Source organism: Canis lupus, chromosome 25 (genome assembly GCF_048164855.1).
Source record: "Canis lupus baileyi chromosome 25, mCanLup2.hap1, whole genome shotgun sequence".
Classification (NCBI taxonomy): Eukaryota; Metazoa; Chordata; class Mammalia; order Carnivora; family Canidae; genus Canis; species Canis lupus.
This window is the reverse complement of record NC_132862.1, coordinates 13,371,036-13,393,032: the sequence shown is the minus strand read 5'-3', so window position 1 is coordinate 13,393,032 and position 21,997 is coordinate 13,371,036. Positions and strand designations below refer to the sequence as shown.

Here is a 21,997-nt window from a genome sequence, read left to right as displayed (position 1 = left end):
ATGTAGTAAACTGCCTTTGAAATTTTAAAAGGCTCATTGAACCTATGGGATACTGGTTCATATAATTAAAAAGTGAGTTTCTGTTACATAACAATTTGATGGCTTAAAATGCGTATTTTATCAAAAGGTTAAAATCTCAGAAGGGTGCAACTATAGCTTATATAGGAATTTTGTTTGTATAAGGAGCTTATTGTAAGACAGCGTCCGTCATGGAAGGAACCTCATTACATCAGGCTAAGATAGAGAGCCACCTGGGTGGAGTGGGAAGCAGAGGTCTGAAAACCTAAGATTCTCAATCCCTTCTGTTCCACTTGCCAGCTGTATGAACCTAGTTTAAGTCTTTCAACGCTCTGAACATGAGTTTTCTCATGTGTTGGGTGGGGAGGACAAAGATCTATGTTAGAGGACTGGAGAAAAGAGTCGGTATGAGAGTGCCACTTGAGTGTTACACACACAGTTAAGTCCTCAGTAAAATCAACCTGATGACTACTCACCATTGTCCAAAGAGGAAATCCTGATGTAAATGACCTTAGGTTTTTAGCAAAGGAGTTAGATAGGTTTTCAGTAATCAGAAACAATTCTTCCTGGAGGAACATCAACTTCATGGGTTGTTTTTATCAGAAATATGATCTGTTGCAAAATCTGCAAACTTTGCACTATTCAAATTGTTGTTTGTTTGGGAACATGTTATGGATCCTCCTTCACCCTGATATTCAGACATATGTGCTGAGTCCAATGGAATCCACTCAGGGGAAATTAACAAAATAATTTTTCTATAAGAATGAAAGTGATTCTTAAAGTCATCAGGAAATGCTAGAAGTAGCAGAAAAATGAATTGCCAGGTTTTATTCTAATTGTTCAGTCTCTCCTGAGGTAAGATACAAGCAAGGCAAAAGTAATAAAATTGCTGAAACTCTTTGAAAGAAGTTTAGCAGAAGGAAAGAATAAATGGGCCTACACAGTCACTTGTAAAGGGTTGCAGGAGTACTACTGCATAATGCACAGAGATATCAATATTTTGGTAAAGGCAGCTCTTCCTATTAGCACTCATGTCTTGGCAACAAAAAAGGGATCCACAGGAATGACGATATCGAGTACTTTAGGCATATAAGTTCATTTAAAAGGGAAAGAAAAGCCGAGTGTCACGGCAGTGGTTATGGATGTCAAAAGGAAAGAGAACAGGAAGGTTCTTTCAGCTTTGATAAGGAAACCATGAAGAAAAGGGGATTGATTCTTTTGTATTCATGGTAGTAAAAGAGAGTCCCTATTTTTATCGCCACACCCACCATTTCTGACTTCTACCTTCGGAAGTTGATCTGGGGGTGAGGGTGGGGGGAAGCTGTGTTAGTGTAGCCCAACTGGTATGTCCTCCAATCTGTGACAAGTTTAGAGAACTCTTCAAGCCCTGATTAAAGATGGGTCTTTAAGGTCCCCATCTCAATCTAAGAGACCCTGTGGCCCTGTGAGCCCCACTCATCCCAAGGAAAGGCCTGGAGATGTGTTTTCTCATTCCTATGCCAAAATCACTTAATCTGTGCCCTACCATCTATGGTGAACTGCTATGTTACCCTTTACTCCCTGTTGATCAGAGCCTATTCTGTTATGGCTTGTTTGAAGAAGAGTTGCTTATGTTCCATGGGAGGCTGCTGCTTTTCATTCAAGGTTGTTCAGTTCAAAGTGAATGAGCTCAAATGAGAATCACTGAAATTCACTCAAGGTTCCATCTGGTGTGGGAAATGGCATATGCACTAAAATGTTTTGTAGCATCTCTCTATCCTGCTACATCATTCTCAGCTTGATAGCGTCTGTGGGGCAAAGCCAAATAGTCATTCTAGGGGATCCTCACATCCAGATAGGCAATACATTTTAATTCAATGTCCAATTGATATTTGGTCAGTGAGGAAAGATCGGATCTGACTTGGTTGGTCTGTGGGTAGAGGATGCAAAACACCAAATGAACAATTCTTGCCAATGAAACCATGCCACTACTTTGGAGAATTCTCACAGAAAATTGCTCTCCAACTATCTTACATATTTATCATATCCTTCTGGTGCAGCAAGGAAGAAAGAACACTTTATTACTTATTTGATATGAAGTGGCATTTTATACTAGTCTAACCTAGAACGATTCCATGTATATGATGTATACATACTCAAAACACGACTTGAGGCCCATCATGATATGTAGAGGAAGGGTAATCTAAAAAGCAATATGGGTTGGACTCCTGGGGATGGGGTGATTTGGATTTAGTCCAAGCCTACACACTACCTAGCAGCTCTCTTGTAAAAGTCACTTCACTCTTCAGAGCCCAGGTCTTTGAAAGTGCTGGGAGGTGGTGGTGGAGGTGGTGGTGAGGGGTGGTGAGGGGGAGAGGCAGAGGGAGAGAGGGAGAAAGGATCTTCAGCAAGATCCATGCACAGCCAGCTGCCCAATGAGGGCCTTGATCCCACAAGCCTGAGATCATGACTCCAGCCAACTTTAAGAGTCAGACGATTCACATACTGAGAGACCCTGTTGACCCTCATTTCTCTTTTCATTCACAGGAACAACTCCAGGTCTTTGGAGTGAACGTTTTAGTACAGGTTAGTATCTTAATTACTGTCTTTGGAAGTAAAAAAAACATCTCCCAGTGCAAATTGTTAGTAACTTTGAGTTTGAGAGAAAAAATTGCTCGGGTGTATAGCTTCAGACATAACGTTGCAAACAAGTAACTTAGCGAGGTTTTGGCATGGATTGACAAACCAAGAAAATACAACATGAACTTAACTTGTCTATGACCAGGTCAGATGGATTGACTCTAATAGGGATTCCAGATTTATTTTCTTCAATGTCATCCACTAGTAATATAGAATTTAAAACACAACTAAATCACATCAAATGCCAAAGGAAAAGCATGAGATATGACAAAGCATGCCTATATCTAAACAAATCTGCTGATCTCAGTATAAAGGAGCAAGTGGCTATGTCCAACAATTCATCATAGTGACTATCATCCCTGAGCAACAGTGTCATTAGAGCTGAAGGTTCCCTTTCATTAAAAGAAACCTCATAGAGAGAAATATAAGAATTAGTACTGAAAACGGGTCAAGATGGAGAATATGAGATTAAAATGAATAAGTATAGATAACTAAATACATAGAGACATAGATAAAGAGATAGATAGAGATTAGTAGATGGAATAAATAAATAAGAATGAAACAATAAATAAATAAGTAAAAACATGAATAGAGAAGCAACAAAGACAATAAAATAGAAAAAGGAGGGAAACCAAATCTAGGAAATAAGATGGACTCGAAGAAAAATTTAGGTGACAATGGACAAGAAGTTGCTGGATCCACGATTCCAGGTTCTGTAGTGGGAATTGAGTGAACAGTGAAATTCTTCTTGTGAAGTACAATGCAAATGTCATTGAAATGAGAAATTCCTTGTATATTTTTTCAGGTGTTGCTGGGAGTCCATTTCCAACGACCCTAGAAGCTAGAAACGAGGGCAGGACTACAGAGGGACCCAGCTTCACCAGTACTGGGCAAATAGCAGGTGAGTGGAGTTCAGAAGCCACTCTACCATCCACACCTAAGCAACCAGCATTAGGCAAAGCTGCTGCTCAGTATCACAGTTGACAATCCAAAGACATCTGAGACCTTAGCTGAAGACATGTCAGCACTGGTAGATATGGCAGCAGGCGTATGCCTTTGCGTCACCATCAAGAGAAGGGTACCACTCAACACAGGCTTCAGGGGAGGTGGAAGAAAGAAATGAGTCAAATTCTAGAGCTTCCAGGACTTCAATCCACTAGGAGTCCTCCTTTCCCAGTCAGGAGCACCGACACCCTGGAGACAGTAACATACGCTGAGAGTGGCTGGGGGTGGGGGTCGAGTGGCAGGCAGGTTGAAGTCAGCTGATGGATGAGTTGGAGACAACCCTCAATGTTAGGATTAGGCATTGTTTTCACATGTCCGCATTCACTCATCTTTCTATGGCACCCTAAGCTCTGAGACTATGCTCCAAAGCCAAGCGTGGGTACGTAATGCACACTGACACCATGGCATTTGGGAAGGTCACTAGGTCTCAAGAAGGAGGAACAGCAAGAAAGACCTCTGGGTATGCAGGGGCAGGATTAGAAGCCAGAAGTCTTGGCCACGCATGGAATGGCGCCAAACTGCCACCATGGGAACCAACTGCATAGGAGAATGTGTCCCAGGAGAAGATAGGAGAATAGCATCATAGTGCCTCATGGCATCCATTGCCACAGGTGTTGCTTTCAGCATTAAAGCATCTCAACCATTGACCAAGCAGAGCTGATTTTGATGGACCTAGGAATGGCACTGAGCATGACCCAAGTCACGCTCCAGACTGAGCTGCTGATTGTAGGACTTGGAGATGAGCTAGCTAGCTGTGGACATCCTAGGAGTCCCTCGGTGACCCTTTGAGGCTAGGAAGCTCCCTGCTGTCCTCTGCACCAAGGGTGTGGTATGCAGGCAAGCTGCTGCCACGCTGGAGGTCAAAGCCTTTCCCCGCTGTCGTGACAGGGACCCCAGGAGTTTACGAGGGCTTCACAGCAGCACCCGGCAGTGAGAGCACACGTGGAGACTCCAGCGCCCCAGGCACGACCTTGGGAGGCAGAGCAGGTATGCCAAGTTGGGAGCTTCTCCTCAGGCACCTCAGGCAAGTGGCCAGTGGCTAATGCCAGGAGGGAGTCGCTCCTGGTCAAGTGGGAGAGCCCATCTTCATGAGCCGACTCTCCATGTGTTTGGGGGCCTTCATGGCAGCATGTCTGTTGCATCAGGTCAGATGTGAGTAGCTTGCGACTCACTCACTCCTTTGGAGAGGTCTCAAAGAAAAGAGTTCTCCAACCACCTTCCCTATGGATCCAGCACATTCGGTGTAGTGAGGAGGAGGAAGGCTTTGTGACTTCTTGCTCCAGAGCTGCGCCTTTCTCAAGTCTAGTCTAGAAGGCGTTCCATGCTACCCGAGGTGAATGGGTAGTCCAAGCACACCGTGTGTCACCTCACGATCCAAAGGGGCAGCGTGAGCACAGAAGACATATGGGTTGGACCTCAGGGGCCTCGGTGACTTGGCGTTTGTTTGGTCCTGGCCTGGTCAGTGCCGTGCAGCTCTCCTGGCTGGATCAGTGACATACCTCTTGGGAGCCCATTCTGGTGGGTGTGGGGGCAGTGGTGGAGCTGGTGGTGAGTTGGCGAGTGCAGAGGGACAGAGGGAGAGAGGATCTTCAGCAGACTCCACCCAGAGCAGGATGCCCCCCGAGGGCCTTGATCCCACCAGCCTGACGTCATGACCCCAGCTCACATCAACAGTCAGAGGCTTCCCGGACGGCGTCACCGCCCTTCTTGACCATCATTCTCTTTTCTTTGTGCGCAGGAACCACTCTAGGTCCTCGGAGTGAAACTTCTGGGACAGGTGAGTATCTTCCCTGCTGGCTTTGGAGTTCCAAAAGCAAACACATCTGCCAGTGCCCACTAGAAGTCCCGTTGGCTTCGTCAGGAAGCCCTGATAGGGCATAGGAGGAAGGCTTCGGGACAGAGCGTTGCAGACAAGTAACGTGGCAAGGATTCGGCACAAACCAACGGGCCTAGCAGACCCCACTTGACATTACCTTGTCTTTGACCGGGTCCTACGCACTGGCTCTAACAGCGTCTCCAGGTTTCTTTCCTTCCTTTCCATCCCCGCGTGATAAAGAATCGATCCCAGAATTCACTAAATGCCATCGAGCCCCGCCTGAAAGCAATACAATGAGAGTAGACAGAACCATGCCTCTCTCTCAGGATACCTTGTGCTCCTTGCGTATGTGACGTGAAAGGAGCAAGTGGCTGTGTCATGACACTTCTTCCCAGTGCCTCTCATCCCTGAGCGACAGGGTCGTCAGGGCCCAACGCTCCTTATTGCAAGCTCTCATGGAGAGCAGCAGAGGACGATGCGGATGTCCCCACTTCGAGATGCAGGCCACCACAAAGATTCCAATAATCAATAACCAGAGACATAGAGAGATAGACAGGCGAGTCGATAACTAGGCGAGGAAAGAAATGAGGAAAGCAATGGGCATGAATGAAGAAAGTGGCCCCTAAGGAAGAAAGTCAACCGGTCCATCAGTCAATGGATCAAGTGTAAGGCTTGAGGCCCACCAGGAAAGAGACAGGAGGGAAAGCCAATCTTGCAGGGAGGTCGTATTGGAGGAAAGGGTTCGCCGACCCTGGACAGAGAGTCCGTGGAACCATGCCTCCACGTTGTGTGGTGGGCACACGTGAGGGAAGGGTGAAATCCCGCTTGGGGTGTCCAATGCCAGTGTGTTTGAGGTGAGAGGTCCCTTGTGTGTTTGTGTCAGGTGTTGGCGGGAGTCCGGTTGCCACGACCCTGGAAGCTGGCAGCGTGGGCAGGACCGCAGGGGGCCCCGGCTTCAGCAGTCCTGGGCGCGTAGCAGGTGAGTGGAGTTGCGAAGCCAGTCTGGCTTCCACAACGAAGCGACGGGCATCGGGCCACGCTGCTGCTCGCGATCACGGTTGACAGGCCAAGGACATGTGAGCCCTTGGCTGGAGACTTGTCAGCCCTGAGAGTCTCCGGCAGCAGGCGTGTGCCTTTGCATCATGCTCCAGAGAGGCAACGTGGCGCGGGACCGCTCTCTGGGGATTGATGCATTAAGGCGGAGTCCGCCGTGGTCTTGGTCTGTGGGGTCTCCCCTGCCACACCCCTGGAGACTCACCATGTGTTGCCGCTGCCCTCTGGAAAAGATGAGAGTTTGCACGGGAGGCTCGTGCCTAGAGCTATCCTCCAGGAGAGCAGTGCCAAGCCAGAGCCTGGGAGGCTTCCAGGTGGATGGGGGCCCTTAGGGCCAGGGGCGGGGCGTGATCATTGAGATTTCAACTCCACAAGGTGGAATCAGAAGGATGGGGTCATGCAAACCACAGGGTCATCTGCGTGTCTGTTTCGGCCGTGAGGCAGCATGGACAGGGGGGATGAGCAGGGCTCCTCCAAGGGGGTTCACAGGGGAGCGCCATCCAGAGCTGGTTGTTCCTGGCCCGAGATGTGGCAGAAGTGAGGTGCAGCCGGCCAGGCGACTTGATGTCTACGCAGGCATGGCTGAAGTTGCCTTTGGCTTCCCCGGTGGAACAGAGGGGCCCCTCTCTTCCTGGAGCACGGCCTTTGCCCCGACGCCTCCAAAGAGGGCAGATGGGGAAGTTGATGGAATTGCTCTCTGACCCCAGATGCCGCGAGAAGCGCTCTTAGCTGCGGTGGCCTGGGTTTGGCGCGGGGGTGTGCTGCCCGCCAGCCCCGTGCCCTGGGCCACTGTGCCACATCTGTGCCCTGGGAACGCAAATGCTGCCTGGTCTGGACGGGACGGCGTGGTTGGCAGGTTGGGAAGCGTTTGAGGTCTCGAGTGTCCGCTGATGTGCTGTCTCTCTTCTTCGGTTTTCTTCAGGGGGAACCGGCAGCCCGACCGCAAGTGCCAGAGGAGGTAAAGGAGGCAGCACCCCCATGGCCCCTAGCCCGGGAGGGACCAGGCTGCGTTCCCGAGAGCAGTCAGGAGAGACCTTTGAGGCCCTAGGAAATGGCCCTGAGCGGGACCCACGTCGCGCTCCAGACTGAGCTGCTGATTGTAGGCCTTGGAGATGAGCTAGCTAGCTGTGGCCATGCTAGGAGTCCCTCCGCGACCCTTTGAGGCTAGGAAGCTCCCTGCTGTCCTGCGCGCCAAGGGTGTGGTATTCGGGAAGGCTCCTGCCACGCTGGAGGTCAAAGCCTTTCCCCGCTGTCGTGACAGGGACCCCAGGAGGTTCCGAGGGCTTCACAGCAGCACCCGGCAGTGAGAGCACACGTGGAGACTCCGGCGCCCCAGGCACGACCTTGGCAGGCAGAGCAGGTATGCCAAGTCGGGAGCTTCTCCTCAGGCACCTCGGGCAAGTGGCCAGTGGCTAATGCCAGGGGGGAGTCGCTCCTGGTCTGTGGGAGGGCCCGTCCTCAAGAGCCGACTACCCATGTGTTTGGGGCCATCAGGGCAGCGTGTCTGTCACATTGTCTCTGACGTGAGTAGCTTGCCACTCACTCACTCCTTTGGAGAAGTCTCACGGAAAAGTGTTCTCCAACCACCATCCCTATGGATCCTGTTTATTCGGTGTCCTGAGGAGGAACAAACGTTTTGTGACTTCTTTGCTCCTGAGCTGCGCCTTTCTCGAGTCTAGTCGAAGGCGTTCCATGCTGCCGGTGGTGAGCGGGTAGTCCAAGCACGCTGTGCGGCGCCCCACGAAACCCAGGGCAGTTGTGCTCAGAGGCCATATGGGTTGGACCTCAGGGGCCTCGGTGACTTGGCGTTTGTTTGGTGCCGGCCCGGTCAGTGCCGTGCAGCTCTCCTGGCTAGATCAGTGACTTCCCTCTTGGGACCCCATTCCGATGGGGGTGGGTGTGGTCTTGGAGGTGGTGGTCAGTTGGCCGGTGCACAGGGACAGAGGGAGAGAGGATCTTCAGCAGGCTCCACCCAAAGCAGGCTGCCCCCAGAGGGCCTTGATCCCACCAGCCTGAGTTCATGACCACAGCTCACAACAAGAGTCAGAGGCTTCCCGGACCGGGTCACCGAGGTTCTTGACCTTCATTCCTCTTTTCTTTGGGCGCAGGAACCACTCTAGGTCCTCGGAGTGAACCTTCTGGGACGGGTGAGTATCTTCCCTGCTGGCTTGGGAGGTCCAGAAACAAACACATCTCCCAGCGCCCACTAGTAGTAGTTCCTTAGGATTCGTCATGAAGCACTGACAGGGCAAAGGAGGAGGGCTTTGGACAGAGCGAGTAACATGGCTTAGTTTTGGCACAAATCGACGGGCCGAGCGGACCCGAAGTGACCTTAGCTTGTCTTTTTTGTTACATATAATAAATTTATTTTTTATTGGTGCTCAATTTGCCAACATACAGAATAGCTCTCAGTGCTCATCCGTCATGTGCCCCCTTCAGTGCCCGACACTCATTCACCCCCACTCCCGCCCTCTACCCCTTCTACCACCCCTAGTTGGTCTCCCAGAGCAGGGAGGCTTTATGTTCTATTTCCCTTTATAATATTTTCTACCCATTTCTTCTCCCTTCTTTTACATTCCCTTTCACTATTATTTATATTCCCCAAATGAATGAGAACATATAATGTTTGTCCTTCTCGGATTGACTTACTTCACTCAGCATAATACTCTCCAGTTCCATCCACGTTGAAGGAAATGGTGGGTATTTGTCATCTCTAACGGCTGAGTAATATTCCATTGTATACATAAAGCACATCTTCTTTATCCATTCATCCTTCGATGGACACCGAGGCTCCTTCCACAGTTTGGCTATTTTGGACATTGCTGCTAGAATCATCGGGGTGCAGGTGTCCCGGCATTTCATTGCATCTGTACCCAACAGTGGAATTACTGGGTCGTAGGGCAGGTCTATTTTTAACTCTTTGAGGAATCTCCACACAGTTTTCCAAGTGATTGCACCAGTTCACATTCCCACCAACAGTGTAAGAGGGTTCCCTTTTCTCCACATCCTCTCCAACGTTTGTGGTTACCTGCCTTGTTAATTTTCCCCATTCTCACTGGTGTGAGGTGCTATCTCACTGTGGTTTTGATTTGTATTTCCCTGATGGCAAGTGATGCAGAGCATTTTCTCATGTGCATGTTGGACATGTCTATGTCTTCCTCTGTGAGCTTTCTCTTCATGTCTTTTGCCCATTTCTTGACAATCAATGTGATTCATCATATGGCAAGGTAAAAACCAAGAACCATATGATCCTCCCCTTAGATGCGGTGAAAGCATTTGACAAAATACAGCATCATTCATGATCAAAACTCTTCAGAGTGTAGGGATAGAGGGAACATTCCTCACATCTTAAAAGCCATCCAGGAAAAACCCACAGCAAATATCATTCTCAATGCGGAAGCACTGGGAGCCTTTCCCCTAAGATCAGGAACAAGACAGGGATGGCCACTCTCACCCCTGCTATTCAACATAGTACTGGAAGTTCTAGCCTCAGCAATTTGTTGTCTAACAAAAAGACATTAAAGACATTCAAATTGGCAAAGAAGAAGTCAAACTCTCCCTCTTCGCCGATGACATGATACTCTACATAGAAAACCCAAAAGCCTCCACCCGAAATTTGCTAGAACTCATACAATAATTTGGTAGCGTGGCAGGATACAAAATCAATACCCAGAAGTCAGTGGCATTTCTATACACTAACAATGAGACTGAAGAAAGAGAAATTAAGGAATCAATCCCATTTACAATTGCACCCAAAAGCATAAGATACCTAGGAATAAACCTAACCAAAGAGGTCAAGGATCTGTACCCTAAAAACTATAGAACACTTCTGACAGAAATTGAGGAAGACACAAAGAGATGGAAAAATATTCCATGCTCATGGATTGGCAGAATGTATATTGTGAAAATGTCAATGTTACCCAGGGCAATTTACACGTTTAGTGCAATCCCTATCAAAATACCATGGACTCTCTTCAGAGAGTTAGAACAAAATATTTTAAGACTTGTGTGGAATCAGATAAGACCCCGAATAGCCAGGGGAATTTTTAAAACTAAAACCATATCTGGGGGCAACACAATGCCAGATTTCAGGTTGTACTACAAGCTGTGGTCATCAAGACAGTGTGGTCCTGGCACAAAAACAGACACATACATCAATGGAACAGAATAGAGAACCCAGAAGTGGACCCGGAACTTTATGGTCAACTAATATTCGATAAAAGGAAGAAAGACTATCCATTGGAAGAAAGACAGTCTCTTCAATAAATGGTGCTGGGAAAATTGGACATCCACATGCAGAAGAATGAAACTAGACCACTCTCTTTCACCATACACAAAGATACACTCAAAATGGCTGAAAGATCTAAATGTGAGTGAAGTTTCCATCAAAATCCTCGAGGAGAACACAGGCAACACACATTTTGAACTCAGCCACAGTAACTTCTTGCAAGATACATCCATGAAGGCAGAAGAACCAAAGCAAAAATGAACTATTGGGGCTATATCAAGATAAGAAGCTTTTGCACAGCAAAGGATACAGTCAACAAAATGAAAAGACAACCTACAGATAGGAAGAAGATATTTGCAAATGAAATCTCAGATAAAGGGCTAGTTTCCAAGACCTAGAAGAAACTTCTTAAACTCAACACCAAAGACCATAGCTTGACTTTGACCAGGTTCGACGGACTGGCTCTAACAGGGTCTCCAGGTTTCTTTCCTTCCTTCCCATCCCCTAGTGATAAATATAATCCCCAGAATTCTCTAAATCCCAACGAGTCCCAACTGAAAGAAATAGGATGAGAGAAGTCAAAACCATGCCTCTCTCTCAGGCTATCTTGTGCTCCTTACATGTGTGAGGTGGAAAGGAGAAAGGGGCTGAGTCAAGAGGGTTCTTCAAAGTGACACTCATCCCCGAGTAACATGGTCGTCAGGGAAGAAGGTGCTGTTCCTTTACAAGTAACCTCATCGAGAGGACCAGAGGACACTGCGAGTGTCTCCAAGTAAAGACACAGGCCACAAAGATTCCAATTATCCATAACCAGAGACATAGAGAGATCGACAGGCGAGTCGATGACTAGGCGAGAAAAGAAATGAGGAAAGCAATGGGCATGACTGAAGAAAGTGGCCCCTAAGGAAGGAAGGCAACCAGTCCATCCGTCAATGGATCAAGTGAAAGGCTTGAGGCCCACCAGGAAAGAGTCAGGAGGGAAAGCCAATCTTGCAGGGAGGTCGTATTGAGGAAAGGGTTCGCCAACCCTGGACAGAGAGGCCGTGGAACCACGCCTCCACGTTGTGTGGTGGGCACACGTGAGGGAAGGGTGAAATCCCGCTTGGGGGAGTCCAATGCCAGTGTGTTTGAGGTGAGAGGTCCCTTGTGTGTTTGTGTCAGGTGTTGGCGGGAGTCCGGTTGCCACGACCCTGGTGGCTGGCAGCGTGGGCAGGACCGCAGGGGGCCCCGGCTTCACCAGTCCTGGGCGCGTAGCAGGTGAGTGGAGTTGCGAAGCCAGTCTGGCTTCCACAACGAAGCGACGGGCATCGGGCCACGCTGCTGCTCGCGATCACGGTTGACAGGCCAAGGACATGTGAGCCCTTGGCTGGAGACTTGTCAGCCCTGAGAGTCTCCGGCAGCAGGCGTGTGCCTTTGCATCATGCTCCAGAGAGGCAACGTGGCGCGGGACCGCTCTCTGGGGATGGATGCATTAAGGCGGAGCCCGCCGTGGTCTTGGTCTCTGGGGTCTCCCCTGCCACACCCCTGGAGACTCACCAGGTGTAGCCGCTGCCCTCTGGAAAAGATGAGAGTTTGCACGGGAGGCTCGTGCCTAAAGCTATCCTCCAGGAGAGCAGTGCCAAGCCAGAGCCTGGGAGGCTTCCAGGTGGATGGGGACCCTTAGGGCCAGGGGCGGGGCGTGATCATTGAGATTCCGACTACACAAGGTGGAATCAGAAGGATGGGGTCATGCACACCACAGGGTCATCTGCGTGTCTGTTTCGGCCGTGAGGCAGCATGGACAGGGGGGATGAGCAGGGCTCCTCCAAGGGGGGCTCACAGGGGAGCGCCATCCAGAGCTGGTTGTTCCTGGCCCGAGATGTGGCAGAAGTGAGGTGCAGCCGGCCAGGCGACTTGATGTCTACGCAGGCATGGCTGAGGTTGCCTTTGGCTTCCCCGGTGGAACAGAGGGGCCCCTCTCTTCCTGGAGCACGGCCTTTGCCCCGACGCCTCCAAAGAGGGCAGATGGGGAAGTTGATGGAATTGCTCTCTGACCCCAGATGCCGCGAGAAGCGCTCTTAGCTGCGGTGGCCTGGGTTTGGCGCGGGGATGTGCTGCATGCCAGGCCGTGCCCTGGGCCACTGTGCCACGTCTGTGCCCTGGGAACGCAAATGCTGCCTGGTCTGGACGGGACGGCATGGTTGGAGGTTGGGAAGCGTTTGAGGTCTCGAGTGTCCGCTGATGTGCTGTCTCTCTTCTTCGGTTTTCTTCAGGGGGAACCGGCAGCCCAACCGCAAGTGCCAGAGGAGGTAAAGAAGGCAGCACCCCCATGGCCCCTAGCCCGGGAGGGACCAGGCTGCGTTCCCGAGAGCAGTCAGGAGAGACCTTTGAGGCCCTAGGAAATGGCCCTGAGCGGGACCCACGTCGCGCTCCAGACTGAGCTGCTGATTGTAGGCCTTGGAGATGAGCTAGCTAGCTGTGGCCATGCTAGGAGTCCCTCCGCGACCCTTTGAGGCTAGGAAGCTCCCTGCTGTCCTCCGCGCCAAGGGAGTGGTCTGCGGGAATCTGCTGCCACCCTGGAGGTCAAAGCCTTTCCCCGCTGTCGTGGCAGGGACCCCAGGAGGTTCCGAGGGCTTCGCAGCAGCACCCGGCAGTGAGAGCACACGTGGAGACTCCGGCGCCCCAGGCACGACCTCGGCAGGCAGAGCAGGTATGCCAAGTCGGGAGCTTCTCCTCAGGCACCTCGGGCAAGCGGCCAGTGGCTAATGCCAGGAGGGAGTCGCTCCTGGTCTGTGGGAGGGCCCGTCCTCATGAGCCGACTACCCATGTGTTTGGGGCCATCAGGGCAGCGTGTCTGTCGCATTGTCTCTGATGTGAGTAGCTTGCCACTCACTCACTCCTTTGGAGAAGTCTCACGGAAAAGTGTTCTCCAACCACCATCCCTATGGATCCTGTGCATTCGGTGTGCCGAGGAGGAACGAACGTTTTGTGACTTCTTTGCTCCTGAGCTGCGCCTTTCTCGAGTCTAGTCTCGAAGGCATTCCATGCTTCCCGTGGTGTGCGGGTAGTCCAAGCACGCTGTGCGGCGCCCCACGAAACTCAGGGCAGCGTGTGCAAGGAGGCCATATGGGTGTACCTCAGGGGCCTCGTTGACTTGGCGTTTGTTTGGTGCCGGCTCGGTCAGTGCCGTGCAGCTCTCCTGGCTGGATCAGTGACTTCCCTCTTGGGAGCCCCGTCCGGTGGGTGTGGGGGCTGCTTTAGGAGCTGGTGGTGAGTTTGCGGGTGCAGAGGGACAGAGGGAGAGAGGATCTTCAGCAGGCTCCACCCAGAGCAGGCTGCCCCCCAAGGGCCTTGATCTCACCCGCCTGAGCTCCTGACCCCAGCTCACAACAATAGTCAGACGTTTCCCGGACGGCGTCACCGCCCTTCTTGACCATCATTCCTCTTTTCTTTGGGCGCAGGAACCACTCTAGGTCCTCGGAGTGAACCTTCTGGGACAGGTGAGTGTCTTCCCTGCTGGCTTTGGAGTTCCAAAAGCAAACACATCTGCCATTGCCCACTACAAGTCCCGTTGGCTCTGTTAGGAAGCCCTGATAGGACATAGGAGGAAGGCTTCGGGACAGAGCGGTGCAGACAAGTAACGTGGCGAGGATTCGGCACGAACCAACGGGCCTAGTGGACCCGACTTGACGTTAGCTTGTCTTTGATCGGGTCCTACGGACTGGCTCTAACAGCGTCTCCAGGTTTCTTGCCTTCATTTCGATCCCCGCGTGATAAAGAATCGATCCCAGAATTCACAAAATCCCATTGAGCCCCGCCTGAAAGCAATAGGATGAGAGTAGACACAACGATGCCCCTCTCTCAGGATACCTTGTGCTCCTTGCGTTGTGAGGGGAAAGGAGCTAGTGGCCGTGTCATGACAGTTCTTCCCAGTGACCCTCATCCCTGAGCGACAGGGTCGTCAGGGCCCAACGTTCCTTTCGTTTGCAAGCAACCTCATGGAGAGCAGCAGAGGACGATGCGGGTGTCCCCACTTCGAGACGCAGGCCGCCACAAAGATTCCAATTATCCATAACCAGAGACATAGAGAGATCGACAGGCGAGTCGATGACTAGGCGAGGAAAGAAATGAGGAAAGCAATGGGCATGACTGAAGAAAGTGGCCCCTAAGGAAGGAAGGCAACCAGTCCATCCGTCAATGGATCAAGTGAAAGGCTTGAGGCCCACCAGGAAAGAGTCAGGAGGGAAAGCCAATCTTGCAGGGAGGTCGTATTGGAGGAAAGGGCTCGCCGACCCTGGACAGAGAGTCCGTGGAACCACGCCTCCACGTTCTGTGGTGGGCACACGTGAGGGAAGGGTGAAATCCCGCTTGGGGAGTCCAATGCCAGTGTGTTTGAGGTGAGAGGTCCCTTGTGTGTTTGTGTCAGGTGTTGGCGGGAGTCCGGTTGCCACGACCCTGGAAGCTGGCAGCGTGGGCAGGACCGCAGGGGGCCCCGGCTTCAGCAGTCCTGGGCGCGTAGCAGGTGAGTGGAGTTGCGAAGCCAGTCTGGCTTCCACAACGAAGCGACGGGCATCGGGCCACGCTGCTGCTCGCGATCACGGTTGACAAGCCAAGGACATGTGAGCCCTTGGCTGGAGACTTGTCAGCCCTGAGAGTCTCCGGCAGCAGGCGTGTGCCTTTGCATCATGCTCCAGAGAGGCAACGTGGCGCGGGACCGCTCTCCGGGGATTGATGCATTAAGGCGGAGCCCGCCGTGGTCTTGGTCTGTGGGGTCTCCCCTGCCACACCCCTGGAGACTCACCGTGTGTTGCCGCTGCCCTCTGGAAAAGATGAGAGTTTGCACGGGAGGCTCGTGCCTAGAGCTATCCTCCAGGAGAGCAGTGCCAAGCCAGAGCCTGGGAGGCTTCCAGGTGGATGGGGGCCCTTAGGGCCAGGGGCGGGGCGTGATCATTGAGATTCCAACTCCACAAGGTGGAATCAGAAGGATGGGGTCATGCACACCACAGGGTCATCTGCGTGTCTGTTTCGGCCGTGAGGCAGCATGGACAGGGGGGGTTGAGCAGGGCTCCTCCAAGGGGGGCTCACAGGGGAGCGCCATCCAGAGCTGGTTGTTCCTGGCCCGAGATGTGGCAGAAGTGAGGTGCAGCCGGCCAGGCGAGTCGATGTCTACGCAGGCATGGCTGAGGTTGCCTTTGGCTTCCCCGGTGGAACAGAGGGGCCCCTCTCTTCCTGGAGCACGGCCTTTGCCCCGACGCCTCCAAAGAGGGCAGATGGGGAAGTTGATGGAATTGCTCTCTGACCCCAGATGCCGCGAGAAGCGCTCTTAGCTGCGGTGGCCTGGGTTTGGCGCGGGGATGTGCTGCCCGCCAGCCCCGTGCCCTGGGCCACTGTGCCACGTCTGTGCCCTGGGAACGCAAATGCTGCCTGGTCTGGACGGGACGGCGTGGTTGGCAGGTTGGGAAGCGTTTGAGGTCTCGAGTGTCCGCTGATGTGCTGTCTCTCTTCTTCGGTTTTCTTCAGGGGGAACCGGCAGCCCGACCGCAAGTGCCAGAGGAGGTAAAGAAGGCAGCACCCCCATGGCCCCTAGCCCGGGAGGGACCAGGCTGCGTTCCCGAGAGCAGTCAGGAGAGACCTTTGAGGCCCTAGGAAATGGCCCTGAGCGGGACCCACGTCGCGCTCCAGACTGAGCTGCTGATTGTAGGCCTTGGAGATGAGCTAGCTAGCTGTGGCCATGCTAGGAGTCCCTCCGCGACCCTTTGAGGCTAGGAAGCTCCCTGCTGTCCTCCGCGCCAAGGGAGTGGTCTGCGGGAATCTGCTGCCACCCTGGAGGTCAAAGCCTTTCCCCGCTGTCGTGGCAGGGACCCCAGGAGGTTCCGAGGGCTTGACAGCAGCACCCGGCAGTGAGAGCACACGTGGAGACTCCGGCGCCCCAGGCACGACCTCGGCAGGCAGAGCAGGTATGCCAAGTCGGGAGCTTCTCCTCAGGCACCTCGGGCAAGCGGCCAGTGGCTAATGCCAGGAGGGAGTCGCTCCTGGTCTGTGGGAGGGCCCGTCCTCATGAGCCGACTACCCATGTGTTTGGGGCCATCAGGGCAGCGTGTCTGTCGCATTGTCTCTGACGTGAGTAGCTTGCCACTCACTCACTCCTTTGGAGAAGTCTCACGGAAAAGTGTTCTCCAACCACCATCCCTATGGATCCTGTGCATTCGGTGTGCCGAGGAGGAACGAACGTTTTGTGACTTCTTTGCTCCTGAGCTGCGCCTTTCTCGAGTCTAGTCTCGAAGGCGTTCCATGCTTCCCGTGGTGTGCGGGTAGTCCAAGCACGCTGTGCGGCGCCCCACGAAACTCAGGGCAGAGTGTGCAAGGAGGCCATATGGGTGTACCTCAGGGGCCTCGTTGACTTGGCGTTTGTTTGGTGCCGGCTCGGTCAGTGCTGTGCAGCTCTCCTGGCTGGATCAGTGACTTCCCTCTTGGGAGCCCCGTCCGGTGGGTGTGGGGGCTGCTTTAGGAGCTGGTGGTGAGTTTGCGGGTGCAGAGGGACAGAGGGAGAGAGGATCTTCAGCAGGCTCCACCCAGAGCAGGCTGCCCCCCAAGGGCCTTGATCTCACCCGCCTGAGCTCCTGACCCCAGCTCACAACAATAGTCAGACGTTTCCCGGACGGCGTCACCGCCCTTCTTGACCATCATTCCTCTTTTCTTTGGGCGCAGGAACCACTCTAGGTCCTCGGAGTGAACCTTCTGGGACAGGTGAGTGTCTTCCCTGCTGGCTTTGGAGTTCCAAAAGCAAACACATCTGCCATTGCCCACTACAAGTCCCGTTGGCTCTGTTAGGAAGCCCTGATAGGACATAGGAGGAAGGCTTCGGGACAGAGCGGTGCAGACAAGTAACGTGGCGAGGATTCGGCACGAACCAACGGGCCTAGTGGACCCGACTTGACGTTAGCTTGTCTTTGATCGGGTCCTACGGACTGGCTCTAACAGCGTCTCCAGGTTTCTTGCCTTCATTTCGATCCCCGCGTGATAAAGAATCGATCCCAGAATTCACAAAATCCCATTGAGCCCCGCCTGAAAGCAATAGGATGAGAGTAGACACAACGATGCCCCTCTCTCAGGATACCTTGTGCTCCTTGCGTTGTGAGGGGAAAGGAGCTAGTGGCCGTGTCATGACAGTTCTTCCCAGTGACCCTCATCCCTGAGCGACAGGGTCGTCAGGGCCCAACGTTCCTTTCGTTTGCAAGCAACCTCATGGAGAGCAGCAGAGGACGATGCGGGTGTCCCCACTTCGAGACGCAGGCCGCCACAAAGATTCCAATTATCCATAACCAGAGACATAGAGAGATCGACAGGCGAGTCGATGACTAGGCGAGGAAAGAAATGAGGAAAGCAATGGGCATGACTGAAGAAAGTGGCCCCTAAGGAAGGAAGGCAACCAGTCCATCCGTCAATGGATCAAGTGAAAGGCTTGAGGCCCACCAGGAAAGAGTCAGGAGGGAAAGCCAATCTTGCAGGGAGGTCGTATTGGAGGAAAGGGCTCGCCGACCCTGGACAGAGAGTCCGTGGAACCACGCCTCCACGTTCTGTGGTGGGCACACGTGAGGGAAGGGTGAAATCCCGCTTGGGGAGTCCAATGCCAGTGTGTTTGAGGTGAGAGGTCCCTTGTGTGTTTGTGTCAGGTGTTGGCGGGAGTCCGGTTGCCACGACCCTGGAAGCTGGCAGCGTGGGCAGGACCGCAGGGGGCCCCGGCTTCAGCAGTCCTGGGCGCGTAGCAGGTGAGTGGAGTTGCGAAGCCAGTCTGGCTTCCACAACGAAGCGACGGGCATCGGGCCACGCTGCTGCTCGCGATCACGGTTGACAAGCCAAGGACATGTGAGCCCTTGGCTGGAGACTTGTCAGCCCTGAGAGTCTCCGGCAGCAGGCGTGTGCCTTTGCATCATGCTCCAGAGAGGCAACGTGGCGCGGGACCGCTCTCCGGGGATTGATGCATTAAGGCGGAGCCCGCCGTGGTCTTGGTCTGTGGGGTCTCCCCTGCCACACCCCTGGAGACTCACCGTGTGTTGCCGCTGCCCTCTGGAAAAGATGAGAGTTTGCACGGGAGGCTCGTGCCTAGAGCTATCCTCCAGGAGAGCAGTGCCAAGCCAGAGCCTGGGAGGCTTCCAGGTGGATGGGGGCCCTTAGGGCCAGGGGCGGGGCGTGATCATTGAGATTCCAACTCCACAAGGTGGAATCAGAAGGATGGGGTCATGCACACCACAGGGTCATCTGCGTGTCTGTTTCGGCCGTGAGGCAGCATGGACAGGGGGGATGAGCAGGGCTCCTCCAAGGGGGGTTCACAGGGGAGCGCCATCCAGAGCTGGTTGTTCCTGGCCCGAGATGTGGCAGAAGTGAGGTGCAGCCGGCCAGGCGAGTCGATGTCTACGCAGGCATGGCTGAGGTTGCCTTTGGCTTCCCCGGTGGAACAGAGGGGCCCCTCTCTTCCTGGAGCACGGCCTTTGCCCCGACGCCTCCAAAGAGGGCAGATGGGGAAGTTGATGGAATTGCTCTCTGACCCCAGATGCCGCGAGAAGCGCTCTTAGCTGCGGTGGCCTGGGTTTGGCGCGGGGATGTGCTGCCCGCCAGCCCCGTGCCCTGGGCCACTGTGCCACGTCTGTGCCCTGGGAACGCAAATGCTGCCTGGTCTGGACGGGACGGCGTGGTTGGCAGGTTGGGAAGCGTTTGAGGTCTCGAGTGTCCGCTGATGTGCTGTCTCTCTTCTTCGGTTTTCTTCAGGGGGAACCGGCAGCCCGACCGCAAGTGCCAGAGGAGGTAAAGAAGGCAGCACCCCCATGGCCCCTAGCCCGGGAGGGACCAGGCTGCGTTCCCGAGAGCAGTCAGGAGAGACCTTTGAGGCCCTAGGAAATGGCCCTGAGCGGGACCCACGTCGCGCTCCAGACTGAGCTGCTGATTGTAGGCCTTGGAGATGAGCTAGCTAGCTGTGGCCATGCTAGGAGTCCCTCCGCGACCCTTTGAGGCTAGGAAGCTCCCTGCTGTCCTCCGCGCCAAGGGAGTGGTCTGCGGGAATCTGCTGCCACCCTGGAGGTCAAAGCCTTTCCCCGCTGTCGTGGCAGGGACCCCAGGAGGTTCCGAGGGCTTGACAGCAGCACCCGGCAGTGAGAGCACACGTGGAGACTCCGGCGCCCCAGGCACGACCTCGGCAGGCAGAGCAGGTATGCCAAGTCGGGAGCTTCTCCTCAGGCACCTCGGGCAAGCGGCCAGTGGCTAATGCCAGGAGGGAGTCGCTCCTGGTCTGTGGGAGGGCCCGTCCTCATGAGCCGACTACCCATGTGTTTGGGGCCATCAGGGCAGCGTGTCTGTCGCATTGTCTCTGACGTGAGTAGCTTGCCACTCACTCACTCCTTTGGAGAAGTCTCACGGAAAAGTGTTCTCCAACCACCATCCCTATGGATCCTGTGCATTCGGTGTGCCGAGGAGGAACGAACGTTTTGTGACTTCTTTGCTCCTGAGCTGCGCCTTTCTCGAGTCTAGTCTCGAAGGCGTTCCATGCTTCCCGTGGTGTGCGGGTAGTCCAAGCACGCTGTGCGGCGCCCCACGAAACTCAGGGCCGCGGGTGCAAGGAGGCCATATGGGTGTACCTCAGGGGCCTCGTTGACTTGGCGTTTGTTTGGTGCCGGCTCGGTCAGTGCCGTGCAGCTCTCCTGGCTGGATCAGTGACTTCCCTCTTGGGAGCCCCGTCCGGTGGGTGTGGGGGCTGCTTTAGGAGCTGGTGGTGAGTTTGCGGGTGCAGAGGGACAGAGGGAGAGAGGATCTTCAGCAGGCTCCACCCAGAGCAGGCTGCCCCCCAAGGGCCTTGATCTCACCCGCCTGAGCTCCTGACCCCAGCTCACAACAATAGTCAGACGTTTCCCGGACGGCGTCACCGCCCTTCTTGACCATCATTCCTCTTTTCTTTGGGCGCAGGAACCACTCTAGGTCCTCGGAGTGAACCTTCTGGGACAGGTGAGTGTCTTCCCTGCTGGCTTTGGAGTTCCAAAAGCAAACACATCTGCCATTGCCCACTACAAGTCCCGTTGGCTCTGTTAGGAAGCCCTGATAGGACATAGGAGGAAGGCTTCGGGACAGAGCGGTGCAGACAAGTAACGTGGCGAGGATTCGGCACGAACCAACGGGCCTAGTGGACCCGACTTGACGTTAGCTTGTCTTTGATCGGGTCCTACGGACTGGCTCTAACAGCGTCTCCAGGTTTCTTGCCTTCATTTCGATCCCCGCGTGATAAAGAATCGATCCCAGAATTCACAAAATCCCATTGAGCCCCGCCTGAAAGCAATAGGATGAGAGTAGACACAACGATGCCCCTCTCTCAGGATACCTTGTGCTCCTTGCGTTGTGAGGGGAAAGGAGCTAGTGGCCGTGTCATGACAGTTCTTCCCAGTGACCCTCATCCCTGAGCGACAGGGTCGTCAGGGCCCAACGTTCCTTTCGTTTGCAAGCAACCTCATGGAGAGCAGCAGAGGACGATGCGGGTGTCCCCACTTCGAGACGCAGGCCGCCACAAAGATTCCAATTATCCATAACCAGAGACATAGAGAGATCGACAGGCGAGTCGATGACTAGGCGAGGAAAGAAATGAGGAAAGCAATGGGCATGACTGAAGAAAGTGGCCCCTAAGGAAGGAAGGCAACCAGTCCATCCGTCAATGGATCAAGTGAAAGGCTTGAGGCCCACCAGGAAAGAGTCAGGAGGGAAAGCCAATCTTGCAGGGAGGTCGTATTGGAGGAAAGGGCTCGCCGACCCTGGACAGAGAGTCCGTGGAACCACGCCTCCACGTTCTGTGGTGGGCACACGTGAGGGAAGGGTGAAATCCCGCTTGGGGAGTCCAATGCCAGTGTGTTTGAGGTGAGAGGTCCCTTGTGTGTTTGTGTCAGGTGTTGGCGGGAGTCCGGTTGCCACGACCCTGGAAGCTGGCAGCGTGGGCAGGACCGCAGGGGGCCCCGGCTTCAGCAGTCCTGGGCGCGTAGCAGGTGAGTGGAGTTGCGAAGCCAGTCTGGCTTCCACAACGAAGCGACGGGCATCGGGCCACGCTGCTGCTCGCGATCACGGTTGACAAGCCAAGGACATGTGAGCCCTTGGCTGGAGACTTGTCAGCCCTGAGAGTCTCCGGCAGCAGGCGTGTGCCTTTGCATCATGCTCCAGAGAGGCAACGTGGCGCGGGACCGCTCTCCGGGGATTGATGCATTAAGGCGGAGCCCGCCGTGGTCTTGGTCTGTGGGGTCTCCCCTGCCACA

General features: G+C 53.9%; 1 long non-coding RNA gene across 5 annotated transcripts in view; it reads left to right on the top strand.

Annotated features, from left to right (window-relative positions):
• LOC140617267 (uncharacterized) overlaps nucleotides 1-21,997 on the top strand; it is a 237,500-nt gene that overhangs the window by 55,646 nt on the left and 159,857 nt on the right. For 3 of the 5 annotated variants that reach the window (XR_012017498.1, XR_012017497.1, XR_012017494.1), the window contains 3 exons: nucleotides 2,545-2,583; nucleotides 3,443-3,538; nucleotides 4,531-4,632. This is a non-coding gene — a long non-coding RNA (uncharacterized lncRNA). Of the gene's footprint in view, nucleotides 1-2,544; nucleotides 2,584-3,442; nucleotides 3,539-4,530; nucleotides 4,633-7,772; nucleotides 7,872-8,619; nucleotides 8,655-21,997 lie in introns of those variants that run through there. The other 2 variants (XR_012017496.1, XR_012017495.1) reach the window with 2 other exon arrangements.